Source organism: Zonotrichia albicollis, chromosome 2 (assembly GCF_047830755.1).
Source record: "Zonotrichia albicollis isolate bZonAlb1 chromosome 2, bZonAlb1.hap1, whole genome shotgun sequence".
Taxonomy (NCBI): domain Eukaryota; kingdom Metazoa; phylum Chordata; class Aves; order Passeriformes; family Passerellidae; genus Zonotrichia; species Zonotrichia albicollis.
In genome coordinates this window covers 8,488,738-8,509,166 of record NC_133820.1, presented here as the reverse complement: position 1 = coordinate 8,509,166, position 20,429 = coordinate 8,488,738, and positions in this window count along the sequence as shown.

The window sequence follows — 20,429 nt, the reverse complement described above, 5'->3', positions numbered from 1 at the left end:
ATGGAAGACAATTCCATCTCTGAACCATTGTTATCCCAGTGATTTCTACGATACAGGTTCTCAGCTCCAAAGGAAAAAAACAGGAAAATACTTGTGACTCTGTGCAGCTGAGAATTAGGGAGCAAGTAAAGTGATAAGAGGAGAGTCTAAGTTTGCACTTTAGGGAATTTCCCAGGTTTTTTGGCTCAGAAAAAAAATATCTCAAATCCCTGTGTATGTTTATTCTCCACCTATTTTCTTTTTCAGGGTGACATTTAATGTTGGTCACAAAGGTGAGCGGAAGTTTGCTTTGTTTGGTCTATTTTGTCTGGGAAAAAAGCACTAGTTGGTTTGTGCTTTACCAGAAGACTATTATTGTTGGGCTTACACGTGCAAGTAAATAAGATATAAAGTGGCATAATGGTATCTATTCAGCCAATTCCTGTTTGTTGAACCGACCACCATTAGTGGCTGTGAATGGGTCTCATTGTGCTGGTGTCAATGAGGTTGTGCTCGGTCCTGTGAACTTGAGAACAGTTGGTTATGGCTGAGAAAAAGGCTAAATAATAGGATTTGAAACAGTGTTTTGTAATTACCAAGGCACTGTTACTGAATATTTGTTTTACTCAGGGGAGAGGGACTTTGTGTCCAAGCAGAGATCCTCAAAGCTGAATGTGCAGGACTAGTCAGTCTGGGTTTGGGAGATCTGTAGCCAAATCTGTGGTGCTGTATGATGTGCTATTTCCAAATTCATGGGTTTGTGTCTTTATTGGACTGCATGGTTTTAATGTAGTCAGGTCTCCTCCAATGTGACTAACTCCTTTATATGTGCTCCCCCATTGCACAGATCCCAAATATCTTTAGGTCTGCCAAAGGGGTGTGAATAGACTTAAGAAGAGGAAGCCTCAGATATTCTGCTGAGGAATGATGATTAAAGAGATGGTATTTTTATTTCAATTACTAGATGAACACAGAAATCACTGTCCAATAAAAACATGGCATTAATGTAGAGGTACCTTATAGTCCCTTGGTAGATGAAACGCTGTTTTCTTGCTGGGGCCTTAGGAAGTGATGGGAAGGAGGAATTTTTTCACTTGAGACTGAGCCTCAGAAGTCAAATCATTCATCCTGCCTAGTAGGTGATCCTGGCCTGGCGACCCTCATCATTTGTTTGGTTTTCCATGGCCTGGCTGTTCCCTTGGGGTGGATCAGGGCACAGGGGGGAGCTCAGAGTCTGCAGGTTTTGTGTCTGGTACTGTGCAGACAATGCAAACAACTGCATTGCAGTAAAGAGGGATGGGATGGCAGGGAACTGTGCCCTGGAGTGCCTCCTCCTCTCTCTGCTGGACTGAAGAATATCATTGGCATGTGCATTTCCCTTTGACATCACTGGTATGATGGTCATACTTAAATTTGTCATAATCCACAGAAATAAGTTATTGGGTGTGTCATTGCCAATCATAGGTGACAGGAACCAAAGGACTCTAAGAAGGAATCTGGAAAGGATATCAATTTTCAAAGGCAAAGAGGAAGGCTACAGAAGGAAATGTTAACAGATTTACAGAATACCTCACCTGGTGTTCTAATGAAAAATATCAATACATCTGGAATGGTAATTTTCTATGCATTAGTATGGGAACCAGTGTCCTTTGTTTCAGTACAAATTTCCTTCTGGACACAGCAGAAACCTATGGGAAGGTGAAAACCTCCTATTTCCTGGCATTCGTGAGATTTAGTAGAAAATAGTGTTGAGGACAATATTAGAGTGTAGTCATCACAAAAGACCAGTGTCACAACAACCTAGAAAAAGGCTAATTTCAGTATCTATATGCTGAAAAACACAGCCTTGTTTAAATAGAAGACTGTAGTCATGTGAACTTACAGGGAGCAATTATTTTTTGTCAGCTGTGTTGGTCTCTCAGCCTAAAGGCACCTGCTGAACTATTCCCACTCTCATTTCAACCCAGAAAATTCACAGGTGGTTCATGTTAGATTATGGGGACCTTCATGGCCATCATTTTGATGTTATTCCTCTGCTCACTGCATTTCAGTGCTTTGATCAGGGGATTGGTTTTCTTATAGTCACAGATGGTTGCTGTTTGACAGGCTGACAGGCAGACAAAGTAAATGGGCATGAAAATAAAATATTCCTTTGTTTTGGTGAGTCAGGCCAATGTCATGTGGGTAGACACTGCTCTGTAATCCCTCTAACTGTGCTAGGATGGGGACAGGGGATTGTGTGTAATGGCACACAGGAATCTTTCTTTCCTAGGCTGTCTTGTTGAGGATTTGATCAACAAATCTGAGCTTACAATGACATTTCACTGTTACCTTTTCAATTAAGGTGGCAAGCATTGCCATCACAGAGCACTGTGAAATTTGGAAGGGTTAGTCTGGAAAAATCCCATCTGGCAAAGATGTACCTGATCCTGCATATCAATGGGAGTTTTGAGCAGAGATCAATAGCACAATGAAATGCTACATAATTATTGTGTTTCTGTGCCTGTATCTACTTGCCTGCATTCAGAAAGAAATAAAACACTCAAAAACCCCCCAAACAAATAAAACAATACTTCAGGTCACCAGAGACACAGCTCCTAATATAAATTAGTTATCCAGGCAGTGTCGATGCTTTTATGAAATATTTCTATATTCTGGAAAGAGAAATCTAATAAATCAATAGTGATTTTGAAATTGATTAAGTACTTTGGATTAAGGACTGTTGCACAGCATTTGTGGCAACTCCTGACGTGACATCTGGTCAGTGATTTCTCCTGGGGTAATTTTGTGGGATTGAAAACCTGGTTTTCCATAAAGAAATTGTTACTGACCTATTGATGTGATGTGACATTGCTTCCTTCTTTGGCAGTAGCGGAGAGAGTTGGTCCCATCAGTCCTTACACTGATCTGTTGCCAGGTAAACAACAAAAAGAATCAGATGGGGTACAAGCTGACTGCCCCGTCTCTCCCCTCAAACCAAAGCAAAACTTAATAAGATAAATTCATGTCATCTTTTTCTCATTGTTTATCAATTGAAGTGAATCTGAAGCTGTACTTTTGTCATTACCTTTAGTTTTATTTTAAAAAATGGAGCTAGCAATGAAATGGATTTTTCTTTATTGATGCATTATCAAGTTGAAGACCGGCTCTTAATATTTAATACTTAAATTATTTGGTTATTGTAAATAGTTGAAAGAAAGGTCTCTGGTAATGAAGATTGCTATAGTTTTTTCTTTTCTTTTCTGTGTCCTGAACAGTTTGGCTGGATCAGGTTTGCCTGCTCAATTAAGGTAAATAGTGGTTTGTTAAGCACTTGTGTTGAAAAGGAAAAGACTGCATGTTATTCCTAAGGGCATGGGGGGAAAAGAATTGTTGAGGCTTTTTTTCTTAATTATTTCATCCATTTTGGACCCTAGTAGTTTTCAGGTCATAGCTTCATATTAGGCCCGTTGAGAGAGTCCTTGCTGCAAAGATTGCATATCCGATCAGCCCAAAATTAATAGGGTAAAACACATTTTGGGGCTGGCTTCTGATGTTTAGCTTCTACAAATGGAAAGCTTGATGGTGGGATAGGCACCCAAGAATTTTCAGAACTTTGATCACATAGGAGGAATCCTAGACCAGCCAGGAGTTCTCACCACAAGTTTTAGAATAGATATTTTGGTTCACTTTGGTAGCTTGGATTTGTTAATCTCAGTTTCCAAGGACAATTTACATTAATTGTGGTGTCTCCAGCTAGTGAAAACAAAAAGGTTTTTTTTTTTTTAAGGAAAATATCTTCAACTATTCAGTTTCTTAAAAATGGTAGATATTGTGATTTTAAAGTAGAATTTGCTGTGTTCCATAGGTATACAATTGCAAGAGATTATGCTGCAGCAAGAAAAAGAGTAGGTGAAACCTTCAAACCTCTGTATTCACATATTTTCCTAAAATTCCTACTGTTCCTAAAATACTAATTTACAACCTGTGTAAATCAACACTGTAAATTTGTATCCATAATTTACCCTCAATTGGGTAAACACAGTTGGGTAAATCTCAGTAATATGATATGACTATTAGTGGAAACAAGCATAAATATAGACATAAAAAAGATATTTTCACAAACAAAATTACTTGGTGGTTGCTTACTGATGTTTTCTCAGATTGAGATAAATTAAGGTCAGGAAAGACTGTATCTCAAAAAAAATGAGGTCAGAAGAGAAAGAACACAGAAAATCTCTTGCAGAAATAACCAGCAATAGTATTGTAAAAGCATTCAAAATTACATATGGAATGAATGTATTCAGTTTTAAGGATAAATTTCTGGATATTTGACATGGAAGCTAATGATCAAATTATTTTTGATGCTGAGTAATAAAAAAAACTGAAGATGTTTGTGTAGCATTTGAGTATCTGAAATAATGATTGATCATGACTTAATCAATCTGTGCTGGAAGCATGTTTCTTTTCAGTTGTACCTGTGTTAGATCCTGCTGTTGCTATCAAGTTCTGTTTCTTCTCCCAGAATCTATAAGAGGCCAATATTTATTTCTTCCAGCTCTGTGTTAAGAACCAAAAGATGGATTGGAAAATAACTGGAAGTGTTATTTATCACTGAATTGTCCCTCAGTACATGTGAGGCTTTTTGGTGAGCTGTGTGAAGATCAAGGCACAGATACACAGTGATCCATGCAGGCTCAGGCCTAATTTCTGGTAATTCCCATGGTTTTGGTTGTGTGTCCCTCCATTGTGGTCTCTCTATTATGGATCTATAACGGCAGCTCCCATTCTGCCTCTGAAGAATCCTACAAACTTTCTACACTGCAAACCTCACTTAGATCTGTAAGAGAATCTGGCTGATAGACATATTTGTTCAATATATCCCATGGCATAATTTTAATTGTTTCCAGCTCCACAATTACTGCAATTAATTTTCTCTCCCTCAGTTTCCATAAAGTTTGTCTTTTCTTGCAGAAGGAAAATAAACCCAAATGACTAAAACATTCTTATTTAAGTTCAAATATTATGACTAGGCTGTTAAATTTGGTTATGGCTAGCAAAAGTAATATCATCCATCCTCCCTTCCTCCACATTGAATTAATGGCCAGGTTTTTATTCATTTTAGCTATTTTTTTTAACTTTTCTCCATGTGTCTATCACTTCAGGAAAATTAATGAGTCAACATTGTACCAGTTCTAGAGAACTGATAAATGAGAAAAATCAGTCAGCTTGTTCAGCTTGTGTCTTTGCATTAAATCAATCTTGAAATAATTTATCCTTCCCACGAGCCTTGCAGATACACAGATCTCATTTATGCAGCTTCTGTGCAACTTTCTCCACAGCTTTCATTTGATTTGCTTATCCATGTGCTTCTGCTGCTAATGTTGGGTACTGGGCTTAATAGGATGGATGGGAAGTCTTCGTGGTGTTTCAAACACTCTGAGTAAATCAGATCATTAAAATACAGCTTAACCTAATGGATCACCCTGGAGTGTAAAATAAATCCTTCTCTACATGAAAATGAACAGAAATGTGGTTTTTTTAGCATCTTCCACAGACTGGAAAATAACTATTAAAATGTATGTGGAAAAACAGTATGAAATACTATGTTTGACTTATAATTCCCTAAAGCTCAGGTTTTACTCTTCTGTCCACATCTTTCTTTGGGATTTCACTTGAGGGAGGGGACATTTCTTTGCACTTTGTTTGCACAGTGCTCTGACACATGGTTGGGTGCTCCCTGTTGCACGAATAGGCTCAGCTTTTAATCAGAAACATCATTAAAAATCGGTTTATTATGCAGTATTCCGATCTAATCAGGTTTATATATGCCAAGACCTTGGTCGTGGATCTAAATGTATTAAAGAATGAAACAAATTTCTGTGCTTTGTAAGGCACATTTTAATATTATTGCTTTGTCTGACAGGCGAAATTGTCTCAAAGCTCATTTGTGCCTGGGCTGCAAGGGCTGGAGCAGCTCTGGCCCAGGGTCTCCTCTTCCATTCAGTCTGTGCCTGTTTTATTGGCTTCTGTCTCTATTTTATTTTGCAGTAACTGGTGGGTATGCAGAGGGACTGGTGCCGAACTGGCTCTGCCTGGCAGGGCACTGGGAGGCAGCAGGGCCGTGTCTCCAACCTGGGAATGAAGAACTGTCCCCAGGCCAAGCCAAATGTCAAAGAAGCTTGTTCTGGAGAGAACTGATTGGAAGAATAGAGGTAAGAATGGCACTGCTAACACTTCACCATCAGAGAAAAAAATGCCATCATGGATGATTAGGACACTGCTAAATGTGCGTTTGAAGCAGAAAATTAACAATCCTTCAAAAGACCTTAAAGATTCGCTATAAATTAACACCTGCGCCAGGTATTTTAAGCTAATTTTGCTGCCTACCCCACTGCTCTCTGCCATTTGCTGCAGCCCCTGTTCAGCCTTGCTTTTTTGCTCTGTTTGGCTTATCTCTGGCCAAGGCTTTAATCCCCAAAGAGCGAGCTGGGGTCATATCAGCACTCAGATGCTGCTGTGATGTGCGGGCACTTTATCAGTGTGGGGAGAGCCTCCCTCCCTGACCCTGGGAGCTGCACCACAGGGCTGTGCGTGTGCCACCAACATGCAGGTCACACTCAGCAGCCAGCACCAGGCACCTCCCCTGAGACTTCCAGCAGGGCACATAGAAGTGACCAGGTGAGAGAAAGAGCAAGGGCTGGAGCTGCTGCTTCACACGTTTCAGTTTAGTGCTTCTGCTTGGAAGATAATTATATGATCTATATACATTAATTGGCTGCACCAGCTGAAGAATAATTTTAGCATAGAAAGAAAGGGTAGCTTAAAAAAAAAATCAAAGAATAAACAGAAAACATGAATGCTCACAGTTTTATTATTCTTCAAAAAATTGAATATAAACGTGAGCATGAATAGTTAAGAAAAAACATGAAAAAACCCCTGAGAGATACAAAGTCTTTGTCTACCACCATGGCTTCCTCCAGGTGTGCCAGCTTGACTCTAAACCAACATCAGAGCTCAAAAAGGGTTTATAAATCTAGACTGTGAAGTATTGCTTTCTCTAAAAGCTGAAGAAAATATAAAATCAGACTACAACTCAAAGGCTTAAATATTAAATTTCTTAGTGGTGAGACAGGGAAAAACCACACCTGAACAAGTGCTCTGGGCAAGTATTTGATTTCTTTTTAACAATTCTTTTCCATAAAATGGTTTAAAAAGTACAGAAATGCTGACTGGAAGGTGTTCACCAGGTCCCCTTTACAAAGAATATTTCCAGAAAGAATTTCATGGTGCAATCTAATTAGCCTTTCTGTAGCTGCAGAACTCTTCACAAAACGAGCTCCCTAAGTTCATGTGCATTGAGCAGTTCAAGTGAAAATCTGTCAGTGGAACTGAATTAAAACCATAGAGCCAAGGTCTCTCCTAGTATAAATCATGTACATTGCTATAATAAAACAACATACAACAGAAGCAATTCTTCACACCAGTGAGTTTTTGGCATGGGAGTTGGTCCCACAATCCAAGTCTTACTGTTCCAGCTTCTATATTTCATAATGTGTCGGAAAACCTAAACTCCAATATGCTATAATAATTTTGTGACATTTGAGAATAGAATAAATGTGACGTGGGAGCTGAAAAAGCTAAAATAAGTTGGGATTTATCTTATTTTTCTTTTTGAATGGTCTTGGTCATGCCAGTAAATGGCACTTTCTCATGTGTAAAATGAAGTGGAGGTATTGTACCATGTCCTGATTTTACCAGTTGAAGCCTCTTTCTTTTTCCAAAGTCATAAAGTATATGTCAAGCACTGTGAGCAACTCCTTTATGCCTTGCTGGCAGTGCTGCAATTAGCATCACACTGTGTCATATTCCAAGCTCAGTGGCTGTTAAATGCGCTATGCCTGCATCACACTAACTACTATATCAGTCATTTCAGATGACCCCCTTGAAAATTGCTGCCAAAAGTTTATATGTCAGAAACCACTTTGAAAATGCTTATGAAGTGAAGAATTTTCACAGCTCTTTACCTACTTAAATACTAAAAACTGTCAGTCAACGAAATCAGGCTCGACAGTTTATATTCCAAGACTCACTTGTTCAAAGATTTGCTTGAAAAATTATTCCTATCATCTGTCAGCAAGTGGCTTCTGTGTTTAGTCAGTTGCTCACTTTAATATTGCAATGCCCGCTGTAAGGTGCTACAAAAGACCTGCCTTGGTCTCAGTAATATGAACCCTTGGTATTGTTTTTATATGGGGTGAGCCAGGGACATCTACATCAGCAGCGTCTTCAGTTTCAAGTGGTTTCAAAAAAATACGATCCAGAGATTTATTTACAGAGCAGTTAAAAACTGGTAAGACTTTTAGAGAAAGGAGGTGAGGAGTTTCTTAATTTTTAAGAATTTGAACTGTAAACTTATGCCATACATCCACTGCCCAGGACAAGGTTTGATTTATGGGTGAGTCTCTATTTATTTCTTTTAATTTCCTGGAAAAATATACATGTGGAACTTAAGTAATATGGCTGAACTCCAAGCCTAAGCTCATGACATCCATAGGCTAGATTTTAGTCTTTATTTTATAAAAGTTGCATAGCCATCAACATAATGTGATATTAGTGATAACAGTCAATATCTACAATGAACTGCTATTAATTTAAAGTTCATCTTTTATTTGTAAGTTAGCAATTGTTACACTGAATGGCAAAAGTGCACCAGGACTTTGTGTGCCCTGTTGCCAACCTGTACCAAACCTTTTTTCTTCTTTTCATCTTAACACTGATGAGATTCCTCAGTGCCATTGGGCTTTTTGCTCAGCCTGATTCAGTGTGGGATCTGGGTGTTGGGATTATTCAGAAAGCAAATTTATCTGTTTTGAAGGCTGTCAACAGGACCTACCCAGCAGACCTGCTCAAGGCATAATAAATGTCTGTCCCTTCGACTGGGTTCTTCACAAAACAAAGAAAAATTGCCTTACAGTGATCTGTCTTTTACATAGGAGAAGACAGGTTCAGTGCTCTCTTCACTCTCAAAGGATTAATTTCCTTTTGCTTACTTTCCATGAAATGACTCCAGGTCAAGTGCAGGACTTGGTATCCTGTCCCAGGAAGAGGTAAATTCAAACAGAAAAGGAAGATATCTGTGTCCTTGTCTTTTAATCGCTGCTGTGTTTCACATGAAACTCTGACTAGATGGGAAAAAAATGATGGGACTGAGAAATGACTGCAACCTACCCTCTATGTGTTAACTATTGAGATTTTTATAGCTTTAATATGGATACTGCATCATTTTCTAACAAGGCATACTGTCACTGAAAAAGAGCTAAAAGAGTTTTTTTTCCTCATTTAAAGCTTTTTCTTCTTTTAAAGCTGTTTTTTTCTCCTGTGAAATGGCTTTTGTACATCCAGGAGAATTTGTCAGCCAGCAGGTCACTCTGTCTCCTCCTGCAGAATGGAGATGCAACTTCCACAGATCCATCCCCACCAAATGACCAAAGTAGCAACCAGGAATTTGCCTGCAAAGGATAAACTGCATCACAGAGCTGCCTCTTAATACGGTATGTCTATATACTCCTTATAAACATCTGTGTGTTTCTAAATGTGTTTAGGTATGTAAATTTTATGGCTCTAACAACATAGGTATAAAAACCCAATTGTAAATGATGTTAAATGAATGCAGAAACCATGCCTAAAAGTGTCAGTGGCAAAATCTTTACTCAAATTCACAAGCATTCAACCAGGCACTTCCCAAAAAAAGTTTTGAGGTTCTCTCTTGGGTACAGATAATTCTGGGAATGAGACTGACCTCGGACAGGAGCAGAGACAAGTGTTTCCAACAGTCTGTTCTTGTTTTTCTGTCATCTGGTGAGGATGTCTGGCCTCACCATTTGAAACACCAAGCCTTTGGGAGGTGTTTAACTTTTAACCTCATTGTCCTCATTTCCCTGACCTGCTTCAGCATGCTGCTATCAGAAATACTCTGAAACAAAGGCAAAAGATCTCTCTTGGAGATATTCCTCTGCCCTGTAGTGGAATTGGTCTGTGAATGGAGCTGTATTTTAATTATATGACATGAGAATTAGTTGTATTTAATATTCAGTTTAGACACAGCTTCCTTGGTGTCATAAGTAAGTGTGATCTACTATAACAGGCAAGTGAAAGCATGATTTAGTCAGAAATAAAATATGTTGTAAGGGAGCGACTGCTTTCAAATCTTTTACCTATATAACACCAATCTAAAATAAAGGACTGCTAAATAGACACTCTAAGGGAGATCTCTTATTGGTCTATAGGGACAATACTGCTTGGGATTTGGTAAAATTTATTGCTGAATCCAAAATTTTAGTTCCAGTGCTCTGAGTTCTTTTTTGTTTTGTGGGGTTTTTCTTCCCGAAGAATCCCAGAAAACCACCATGGAAGGTGCGCAACCAAGGCATTTATGACAAAGCTTTTGTGGTTTAGATTGTCTGACAGAACATGAACTAAGAGTAGAATGCTGAATCTTAATAAAACTAAACTTCTTAACCACTTGTTGTGTTATCTACCATTGCTGGAGCGATATACCTGCTTGACAACACAGGAATCCTTTTACACTTTTTAGATGCTTTTCACAGACTTTTGTGCCATGTGCACAACAGAAATATGTGATGCTTTGCGTATTGCCCAAAGAACAAAAATTTATGATAATTTCAGCATGAGGAACATCACCATCTCTAATTTTCAGGCTAAAGCAGGTGTGTTTGAGAAAATGTCTTACTAAGATGACAAAAGAAGTTAAAGAGTGCTGAAGAATTTTGCTGAGTAGTGTGGGCTGTTCTGACAGTAATTTTTTTTGATGAAATTGAATAAAATAAATAAGCAAGCTTCAAGTAGGCTGGGCTAATATATTAATAGGACCTGTAATATTATTAAATGTTGTCCTTCATAGACAGAAGTACTATCCAAACAGTATTTATTGCATTGCATTTCTGACTGTGGGGCTACTCTTATCTTTGTTTCTATTTTGATCATACCTCAATGGGGTTGTCACTGATGCTGACAGACAGTGCAATTCCACTTGTATTTGCCATGTCAGATTCCTGGATCAGTTTAAAATCCTCCTGCTGCTTCTGGAGTTCATGGCTGGTGGACAAAACGGTGACCAGGCAGGTGTCTCAAACTATTGTTTGATGTTGGGAACACAAAACACTCTATGGGTCGTTTGAACAACAAAAATATCTACATTTGCGATTTAACTTGGATCTGTCCACACCCTGCTGTGGAATTCAGGAATTTGTTGGGGTTTTTTATAAACTGTGGGAGTGATCAGTGAGCTTTAGCTGAGCTCGATTTCTCAAGGAATTTCTTAGCAGTTACTGTTGTCCAGAGCGGGATTTGCTTTCCAAACCTGTTTAAAATCCTTTGCCTTCTCATTTTCTCAGTGCCTTTCCTCTTTGACAACCTGGTGGGGTGAGTTCAAGCAGGGGTCAGCCCTTGTGCTGCCTCTCAAGTGCTGCTGGATGGGAAGGTGCTGCATTCCTCTCCACTCACAGGAACCAGCCCTTTGTTAAATTAATGCTTTATATTCACTGACATTCAGCACTTATAACACTTCTGCCTTATTGAGAAATGCCTCTTGAACCTATGTGTTTATCTACTGCTTCTCACAAGCACTGTCAAACCTTGCTCTTGCAGTTTAGGTTTTTAACTCCAGGTTTGCCTTCTGTCCCAAGAGCTTTCTGCCTCCCGGCAATGTTAGCAGGAGAAAACAACATTTTATCTCAAATACTCTGTGGTTTAGAGCTTCCTCTAACTCTCTTGTAATTCTGGTAATCTGTGGCAGAGTAGGAGGATGCGACTTTCTAGTGCCGTTTGCTGGAATTATCTGTTAATCCCAAAATGTCAGAAGATTTGTACAGGATAAAAAAAATAAAAATTTCTGTGGTCGTCTTCGGATACAACAGTCAGGCTCAATTCTATACTGAGTGCTGCACTATTTTTTCTTGTAAGACCCCTGCATACTATTTCAAAATAAATAAACCAGCCTAATTCTAAACTGTGCCGACCGATACTTTATCTAGGATGATCTTTTGGCCATATCTGGTACCTGAGGCAATATTCAGGATTTTTGTCCATCAGCAAGCACATTCTATGTCAGTGCTCCATCAATGGTGTAACCTTGCAAGGTACAACTGCCCCGGCTGGGCTGGGGGCATGGACTGGAGGAGAAGGGAGAAAATCCTTCCAGAAATCACTTTTCAATTGCTGGAGTCCCCAAAAAGAGCTTATGTCCTGTTGTTGCCACATTAGTTGTAGAAATGTCGTTTTGTCCCCTCAGATCTCTATGGCTGCTGAAATTCCAGCCTTGTTAGTCTATTTCCTTTATAACTTGGCAAATGTTAAATCATTGTTTTGCTAAATCTGTTTAAATTAAGTGAATAAATTAGTTATTTTCTGATTACTTAAGTTAGCAGTTTGTTTAGTTGCTGTCTTGATGCAGAAAAGCTTAAATATATTTGTGTGGAGCTGGCAATTTATTTCTGACTTACCTTGGTGCAGCATTTTAATTCCCCCTATCTGTGGTTCATGATCTTTTGATATCTCAAGGAGAAAAAAAATCTGGTGGATTTTGTTTTGTGTTTTTCCTATTTTCCCATGTTATTTTGGGGCTTTCTTATTTTTTCCTCCCGGTTTTTTCTTTTTTTTCCCTTTCTTGATTCTTCTAATTTTCTTTTTTCTGTTGTTGATATTATTTTTCTTTTTTTCTGCACCAGAACTTAAAGGATGTCAGATTTTGTCAGAGGAAAAGAAGAAATGCTCTGTACTTGCCAGAGAAAAGTACCCTTTTAGACTGTCCATCCCTGCAACAGGCAGAACAATTCCTGAATTGCCTTTTTTTTTTTGAGCTCACCTTTGTTAAAGGTAACATCCAGCCATATCAGCACAGTGCTTAGTCCTCCCTGTGCTTCCTATAGAAAGTAGATTTTTATGGATGTTTAAATTTGTCTTGAAGGAAGGTGCTCTTTCCCAAAGGCAACAGGGTCACATGGCTGGCTGGTGTATTTGTGAATTGAAATCTTCAGTAGTTGAGAACTGAGTGAATTCAAATCTCTTAGCACAGAACCAGGTTAACTGATTTATGCAATAGTATTTATCCATGTATTTCATAAGGCAATTTAGCATTGTGCCCTCCCAAATGGAATGTTAAAAACAATATTTAAATTGATCATAAACCTGAGAAAGGGTTTTACTAAGTGCTTAGCCAGCTCAACTGTTGCTTGTGATATTTGCTTCATGCTATAGCTCAAATTTCATTAGAAGCTGCTTTTCATTCAAGTTAAATAATCCCTTAAAATCCTTATAAAAGCAGAAGACGCACTTGCTTGAACTGTTTTTCTTCTACTGAAGCACACATTGCACAAATGAAGCTGACTTTCAGATAATGATTTGCACAGCACTATATAACATAAATGCATCTGAAATTTATAGCACGCCACAAACTGTTTAATACTCAACAGTTAAACTGCTGTATTTCCACAGCAAGCTGTAATAACTGAGGGTTTAATACAGAATCTGGTATCTGGACAGTTATTAACATTGTTTTCCTAGTATTTTACTGCCTGCTTGTAAACACTGCTTTATTGAGGTGTATCTACATGGTCATATAAACTGTGAAAAAGACCACGTTGCTTTCTTTGCCAGAGGTACTGCAGATGTAATGAACAAGTCCCGACCTTGAACTTAAACATTCAATCCTATATACACAAAAAAAGTACATCCCTTCCTACCACACTGTTTTGACCTTGTGTAGCTGTTCAGGCTTTTGACAAACAGCTAGAGGAAGTTGCTGCTCTGGAGATCTGGTTTGTTTGAGTTAGGTTTTTAAACTCTGTAATTCCCTTTAAAGAACCTGGGCTCCCTCCCTTCCCCCTTTATAATCTGTAAAAAGAAGGAAGGACACTTCAATGTACAGTGTTATTTTTACTGCTGGATCTTGTGCCAACAGAAATGTGAGGTTTGATTTTATTAGACTGTAGAGATTAAAAATACCATAAGAATCTCAGTAAATGGTTATGAGTCGATATATTCATGTTTCAAAGTAAGTATCTCCTCTGATCTTATTTAAGTACATTTTAAAACTTGTCCTTTCACTCTTTATCATTTTAGATAGATTTTAGGTAAGGCTTTAGCAGCTGTACAAAACAAAATCAACCAAATAAAAAAACAGGAAAATTGTTGCCTAGGTGTTGAAGCCATTGAAGTGTAATACTGACTGGCACAAGAAGTGTCAGGTCATGGAATAGATTCAAAAATTAGGGTGGGATGTTAAGGACTTACCTCGATTTACCTAATTGAGCAAAGCCTAGCTGAATGGTCAGAGTCAATCCATACCATCCTCCACAATGCTGGGGCTTCTTTTGGCAAAGAAATCTACCCTGTTCATCAGGAAGGGGAGAAGTGAAGAAAATTAGCTGCTGTTTTGGTAGGGAGGATGTCATAACTTAAACTGTAAGCTCAGCAGGGTTAAGTCCAGAATCTGTACAAGTAAAGGCAGCTTTCATGTATTTTTTTGTACAGATCTTCACTTTCCAAGGTTAGACTTATATTTCCAGACCTGAAGTCTATGAGAACTTCCTCTATAATCCATGGCACGTGTTTCCCTGCTCTCCAGCCAGTATTCTTTGGCTGGATCAGACGTTTCAGAGTCCCTTCATGGATCACTTTGTTCACAAAGGTAAGTACCTGGCAAACGGAGTCAGGTTCTAACCTGGTCAAAGATCCTTTCTTGTTGATTATTCTCTACAAAATTTGCACTAATATTTAATTTCTAATTCAATTAGGACTCCAGCTAACCTCCAACACTACACAGGTGCTTATTATTTATATCTATATCATCTATAGCTATATTTATCTATATCTATCTATTGTTCTATATCATCTATATCTATATATTTCTGTCAGAATTTTCAATACCTGACTATTAAAACCTATCTGATGGGATTTTAGATCTAGACATAAATATATCACAGATATGGCAGAGAGGGCATCATCCATCTGTGGTCCCCTTTGAAGAGTTCGGACACACAAAGACACAGTTAGTATTTTGGATTAATTGAACCTTGGAGGGGAAAAAAAAGGAACAAAACATAGGAGTAAGAAGTAAAACATTATCTTAATAAAAGAGAAAGTTAGTAGGCCTACTAGGTTTCTCACTGTTTTCATAGACTTCTCATATCAAACATCAAGTGGTAGGTCTTTTTTTTGTGTGTTTGTTTGTATGTGTGTTAATGTCTTTTAGATGAAAAGGAAATTCCAAACAATTCTTACTGGTCCTATTTTTTTTTAATTCTTTTGCATTCTCAAAATACACATTCCAATATTTGAAAATAAGTGTAAAAAAGAACAAAGAATAACCTGTGGAAGAAGAGTGTTTTATTTTTAGCATTATGTAGCTTAACAATTCTTTAAAATGGCAATTGTTTTTTATTTCATTTTGGGATGAGTAGGTCTTTTCTACTTTTACAGGTAGAATAGATCCTTTGCTATCTCTTTTACTACTAGGTTTGTACATGAAAAGAACGAGCACAGAATGATTCTCTCATTCAGCCTCTGGTGAGTGTATCTATCATTCATTCGGAGTTTCTACAGAGGAAATGTAGCTAAAAGACTGAAAATGATGCAACAAAGACACAGAGCGCTTCCTTCACCAGTCAATAGCCCTGTTGCCTTTTACCCTTTAGAATGACATTTAAAAAGTCCTAACAAGGTCTAAAAAGGCTTCAGTAAATCAGTTTTGTTGGTTTTTTTTCTTTTAGTAAAGCATAGAAGTGTCAGATAACAAAGTTTAAGTGAAACATGAGAAGGCAGGATGTGATTCTTTTTAGTGAACTTTTTTTCCTTCAAGATTCTCCTCCTTGCTCAACAGATTGACTGGTACATAAATGTATCATAAACATACATAAATGGTACATAAATACGTCTATAAATATAGATATTTATAGATATATTTTTTCCTATTTTGTAGCAGGATATGTTTCAAGACCAGGTATTTATTCTCTATATTCCAGCATGACATGGGGTCTCCCATGCACATATAAAAGAACGCAGAGAGGTTTTGAGCAAAATCCAAGCATTTTAGTGCTCCTCAGCTGCTCTCCAGCACTGCAGCTCATTTCCTTTCACTCTCAGATGCCCATTCCATAAATGTACAGCCAAAACCTTATTGTTTAGGTTTTTTTTTTTTGTGCAAAGTCTGCTCTTGCTCCAACAGGTTTGTAAGAACAGTGGCCAAAGTTCTGATAGCTCTTTCAACACAGAGTTGAATTTTGCAAACCTTGGTTTTTCCAGCCTAAGGTACAATTAAATAACCATGCCATTTTAAAATTACTGAACTAGGACTTAAATGAGTGTAGCTTAATACCTGAGACATGCATTTTGACTTCCTGGAATTAGGGTAAGTAAATTCTGTGCTTTTAGTAGGCTGGTTTGATGGCATCATCTGGCATAAATGGGCTAATTTGTATCTCTTAATTAACATTCCAGGTATGCTGGTGTTTTCCTCTGCTCACATATATTTAATGCAGAAAAGTACTAGTAGGGATTTCATTAACATAAATGACAATGGTACATGAAGAATTAGAGCCTGCTGTCAAGGTAAAGACAGTACTGCAGGGAGAAATCTTTTTCTAACCTACCTGCATAGGATTAATGTTCAAAAACCTATCATAATTATCTTTACTATGAACTTGTTTTTCAGATCAGCATCTTATTTTAAAAAATACAGGCATGCACAAAAAATAAATCCAAGCAAAATATGCAAAATATGTATTAATATGGCTCATTAGTGCTTGATGTTCATTCTAAATACAGAAGTTGCTATCATCCTGCTCCTGAGATCCAAAAGGAGTTTGGGCAAGAAAGAGAGAAGGTACTTCTCTTGGCTTTGCTATTATGTCTAAAAAGAAGTTCTTACTGCTATCTAAAAAGAAGTTCTTATTTCTTGCTAAAAAGATATTGCTGGCTGATGATTTCTTCACTGTCAAGTCTAACCTTCAAGAGAGAAGGTTAAACTTAGCACAGGTGCACATATATAAATTTTGGGAGGAGGAATATAAACCTCTATCAGAGCATTCCTCAGTCTACTAGGAGACAAATATGTGAAAACAGACCTCCAAAAAATAATGAAATCCTCATTCACCTGTGCTAGCATGGGTTTCTGTATCTTGGAAGAATATGAAAGAATAAGGGATCTTAAATTCCATTTGCATTTATTTTCATTGAGCATAACCACGTGAACTAATGTATGAAAATTAAAAGGATACATAAGTCCAGCCCAATCAAGCCACAAAAGTAGACCAAAGTTTTATGCATCTGCACTTTTAATTTTACTTTTCATGTTGTCATTTTCAAGATGAAAAAGGTTGTACAATGTACAATTAATTATCCCCATATACTTAGTTGCATTAGCACTCCTAAAGGTGCCTCTCTGAATAGAAATATAATAAATTATCAAGGCACCACTCTGTGCTTGAGCTACCTATTTTCTAATAATCTACGAAATAATTCAGTAAAATAAATATTATGAAGTAGTTTGATATCTCTAATATATTTATTACATTATACTTTTTTCCAGACTGTTCTTGTTGTCTTTTGGCTTAGTATTTTCTTGAAGGTTGAAAGGACAAGAAAAGCTATACTGTAAATCTGTTGGCTCTTACTTGATAAATTATAAAAAACTTTTGATCTTTTGATCTTGAAACAACATAACCTAAAAGCCTTTTCCTTTTGACTGGAATCCCAGACTGCAAATGTCATTCAAAAGATACATTTTCATGAAAAACTATTTGATACTCTACATCCTTGTATAAATTTGTATTTTTTTTTGTGTTTTGTTTTTTATGTTGATGCTTACCATGAGCTTTCTCATATTCAACTTCAGGTATTTAATTAGAGTTATATAAGATTAGGTATTTTCAAGAAAAGATTTCTTCCAAAAACAAATATCAGAACTTCGAGAAGATGAAATTTAAAGTGGAAATCAATCTTTCTCAATTGCTGGATGAAACAAAATAATTTGAAATTAAACATGTGCCACTATACTATATTTGAGAAGAGAGATGGATATTTGAGAGAAAGGAGAAACAGGAATTACTATTAGAAAAAATGTGTTGCTCAAGATTACTTGAGTAGAGATACATAACTGAAAAAGAGATTTTCATTTCCTTTTCTCTTTGTGGATTATTATCCACATCTAATTGTTTTTTTAAACACAAATTTTACAGTTGGAGAAATATCAAACTTATTTCACAATAGTGGAACATATACTGTGGATAAATAGTGAAGATACATGGTGGTGTACATGTATAAAAAGTTATTAAATCCTTGTCATCCAGTATGTCATTACATGTAAGTCAAGAAAATATGGCTTAAGTAACTTTAATTTAATGAGAAGAGTACAAAATTGATTTACTACGAATTGTTTTAATATTACTGCATAATACAGCCTTGCAAAATTTTCATGAAAATTTACCGGTGTGGATGTAATTATTTATTTCTTTGCCTTCTTTTTCTCAGTAATCAATCATGGTGGTGAATTAATAATTATTTTTTTCACTGTCTTGCATAATGTTATTCATTTCAGCAAGTTGAATGAGCAGAAATTTGCTAAACTGCTAGACTATAAATACATATTTCCATAAACTTGTCTTTTGTAAATAAATTGTGTGTTGTAACTCTGTAGCTTTGTGTTGGGAGTGTAATCAACATTGAAATTGAAATAAAATGCAGGAGAGTTACAAAAAAATAACAATTGTAAATGGCACAAATTTTTTTTGTTTGCTTATTTTTTTAACTTTAGGAAACTTTCAGAAATAAGATCAATATTAACTACATGACAGAGCATGTAATACTTGCTGGGTTTATAGTTTTTATAGATAGTTTATAGATTATAGATATTTATGAAGTTTATAGATGTTTTATATGTTGTATAAATATTTATAGATAAAGATCTTGTACACTTTAAAACAGATTTATAGCATTTTTCTCAAGAATTATATGATGATATTTAAATTCCAGGTCCTATCAGTGGTGCAGTGCTAATGTTTCACTCCTCTCTCTCTATGGATGCTTGCACAGGAGGGGTGAGACTAACAGGTGGGTCTGGATTTCATTGAGACAAGGACTGACAATGATTTCACTGGTCTAATTATTTGGATTGAGAACATTATCCTATCTCTTTCCTCATGGTTTTATTTGTTTGGATATTGGCCTCATGATTCAAGCTGGGTGACAAAGCAGTGGAGTTTTGTGCAGGATTTTGGGTTCTGTACTGAGTACAGCACAGTTTGAAATGGATGAAGTTTCTGGTTATGAAGCCCAGCCCTCACCAAGCACTTCTGTGCACTTGAATAGTTCAGCTCTGTGATGGCCTGGACCTGGAGTGGCACTGTAAAAAACCAGAAACCTAGAAAAGCTCACTATTTATTCCCTCTGTGTCTTTATCCAGTAATAGTGACATTGCTACATTATCGGAAGAAGTCTGTATCTCACCAAAATTAACATTATAATCCAGTTTAATACAAAACAATTTTTTTAAAATTAATTTGTGATTTGATGGTGTAGAGCTGGTTGAGATGCTGGAGAGCAATTTTGTTGTGGGAAGATCCCTGTCAGTGACAGGGTGTTGAGGTGGGTGAGAAACTTCTGGTTTCATAAGAGAGAGAAGCCTGAAAGTAGGAAAAGTGAGCTGGAGGAAGCAGAGAAAACAATTTTCAACAAACACTTAATAGTCCTGCAGTTCATGAGAATATTTAGAGTTGAAATTAATAATGAAAATTGAATCACTGTAAGTAAGATACTCTATAAGGCAACAAGCCAGGTTTGCTATCAAAGAAGAAGGGAAAGAAAAGCAGCAAATCCAGCCTCTTATTTGCAAAAATGGAAAACATTTTTGTTGTGGAATAAAAGTCAATGACTGAGAAAATAATGAAGGCATCTATGAGAGTTTATGACAGCAGTTTCGTCTGCCAGAGGGTGGAATATTTTTCTGTGTTCAGGTGGGTGATGCCAGAACTGAAGGTTAACTTTTGACCAGGGATATATTGTACAATTTTCTTTTTGGCATCGTTGATTTAAATATACGAATTGAGCTATGCAAGAGTGGGAAGCAGATAAACTATCATTAGCATCATTCCAGCAACACGAGCTGCAGTGAATACCAAGCAGGTTTATACTTAGCAGGGGAAAGTAAATGTGGCTGCACTGAGATTTGAGCATCTATTCACAGCTTGTCCAGTGGCTGAGATTAGAGCAGTCTCCTGTCAGTCGGTATGTTTCACTCGCAAAGTGTTCTGCTTAACATTAAGATAATCACTGTTTATGAGAAGACAAAAATCAAAAATATATACAATAAATCAGACTGCCTTATAGGGTACTAGGTCCATGCCTGGTCATATATAGAATTTATTACTTCCTTCCTCAGCACACGAGATTGAACT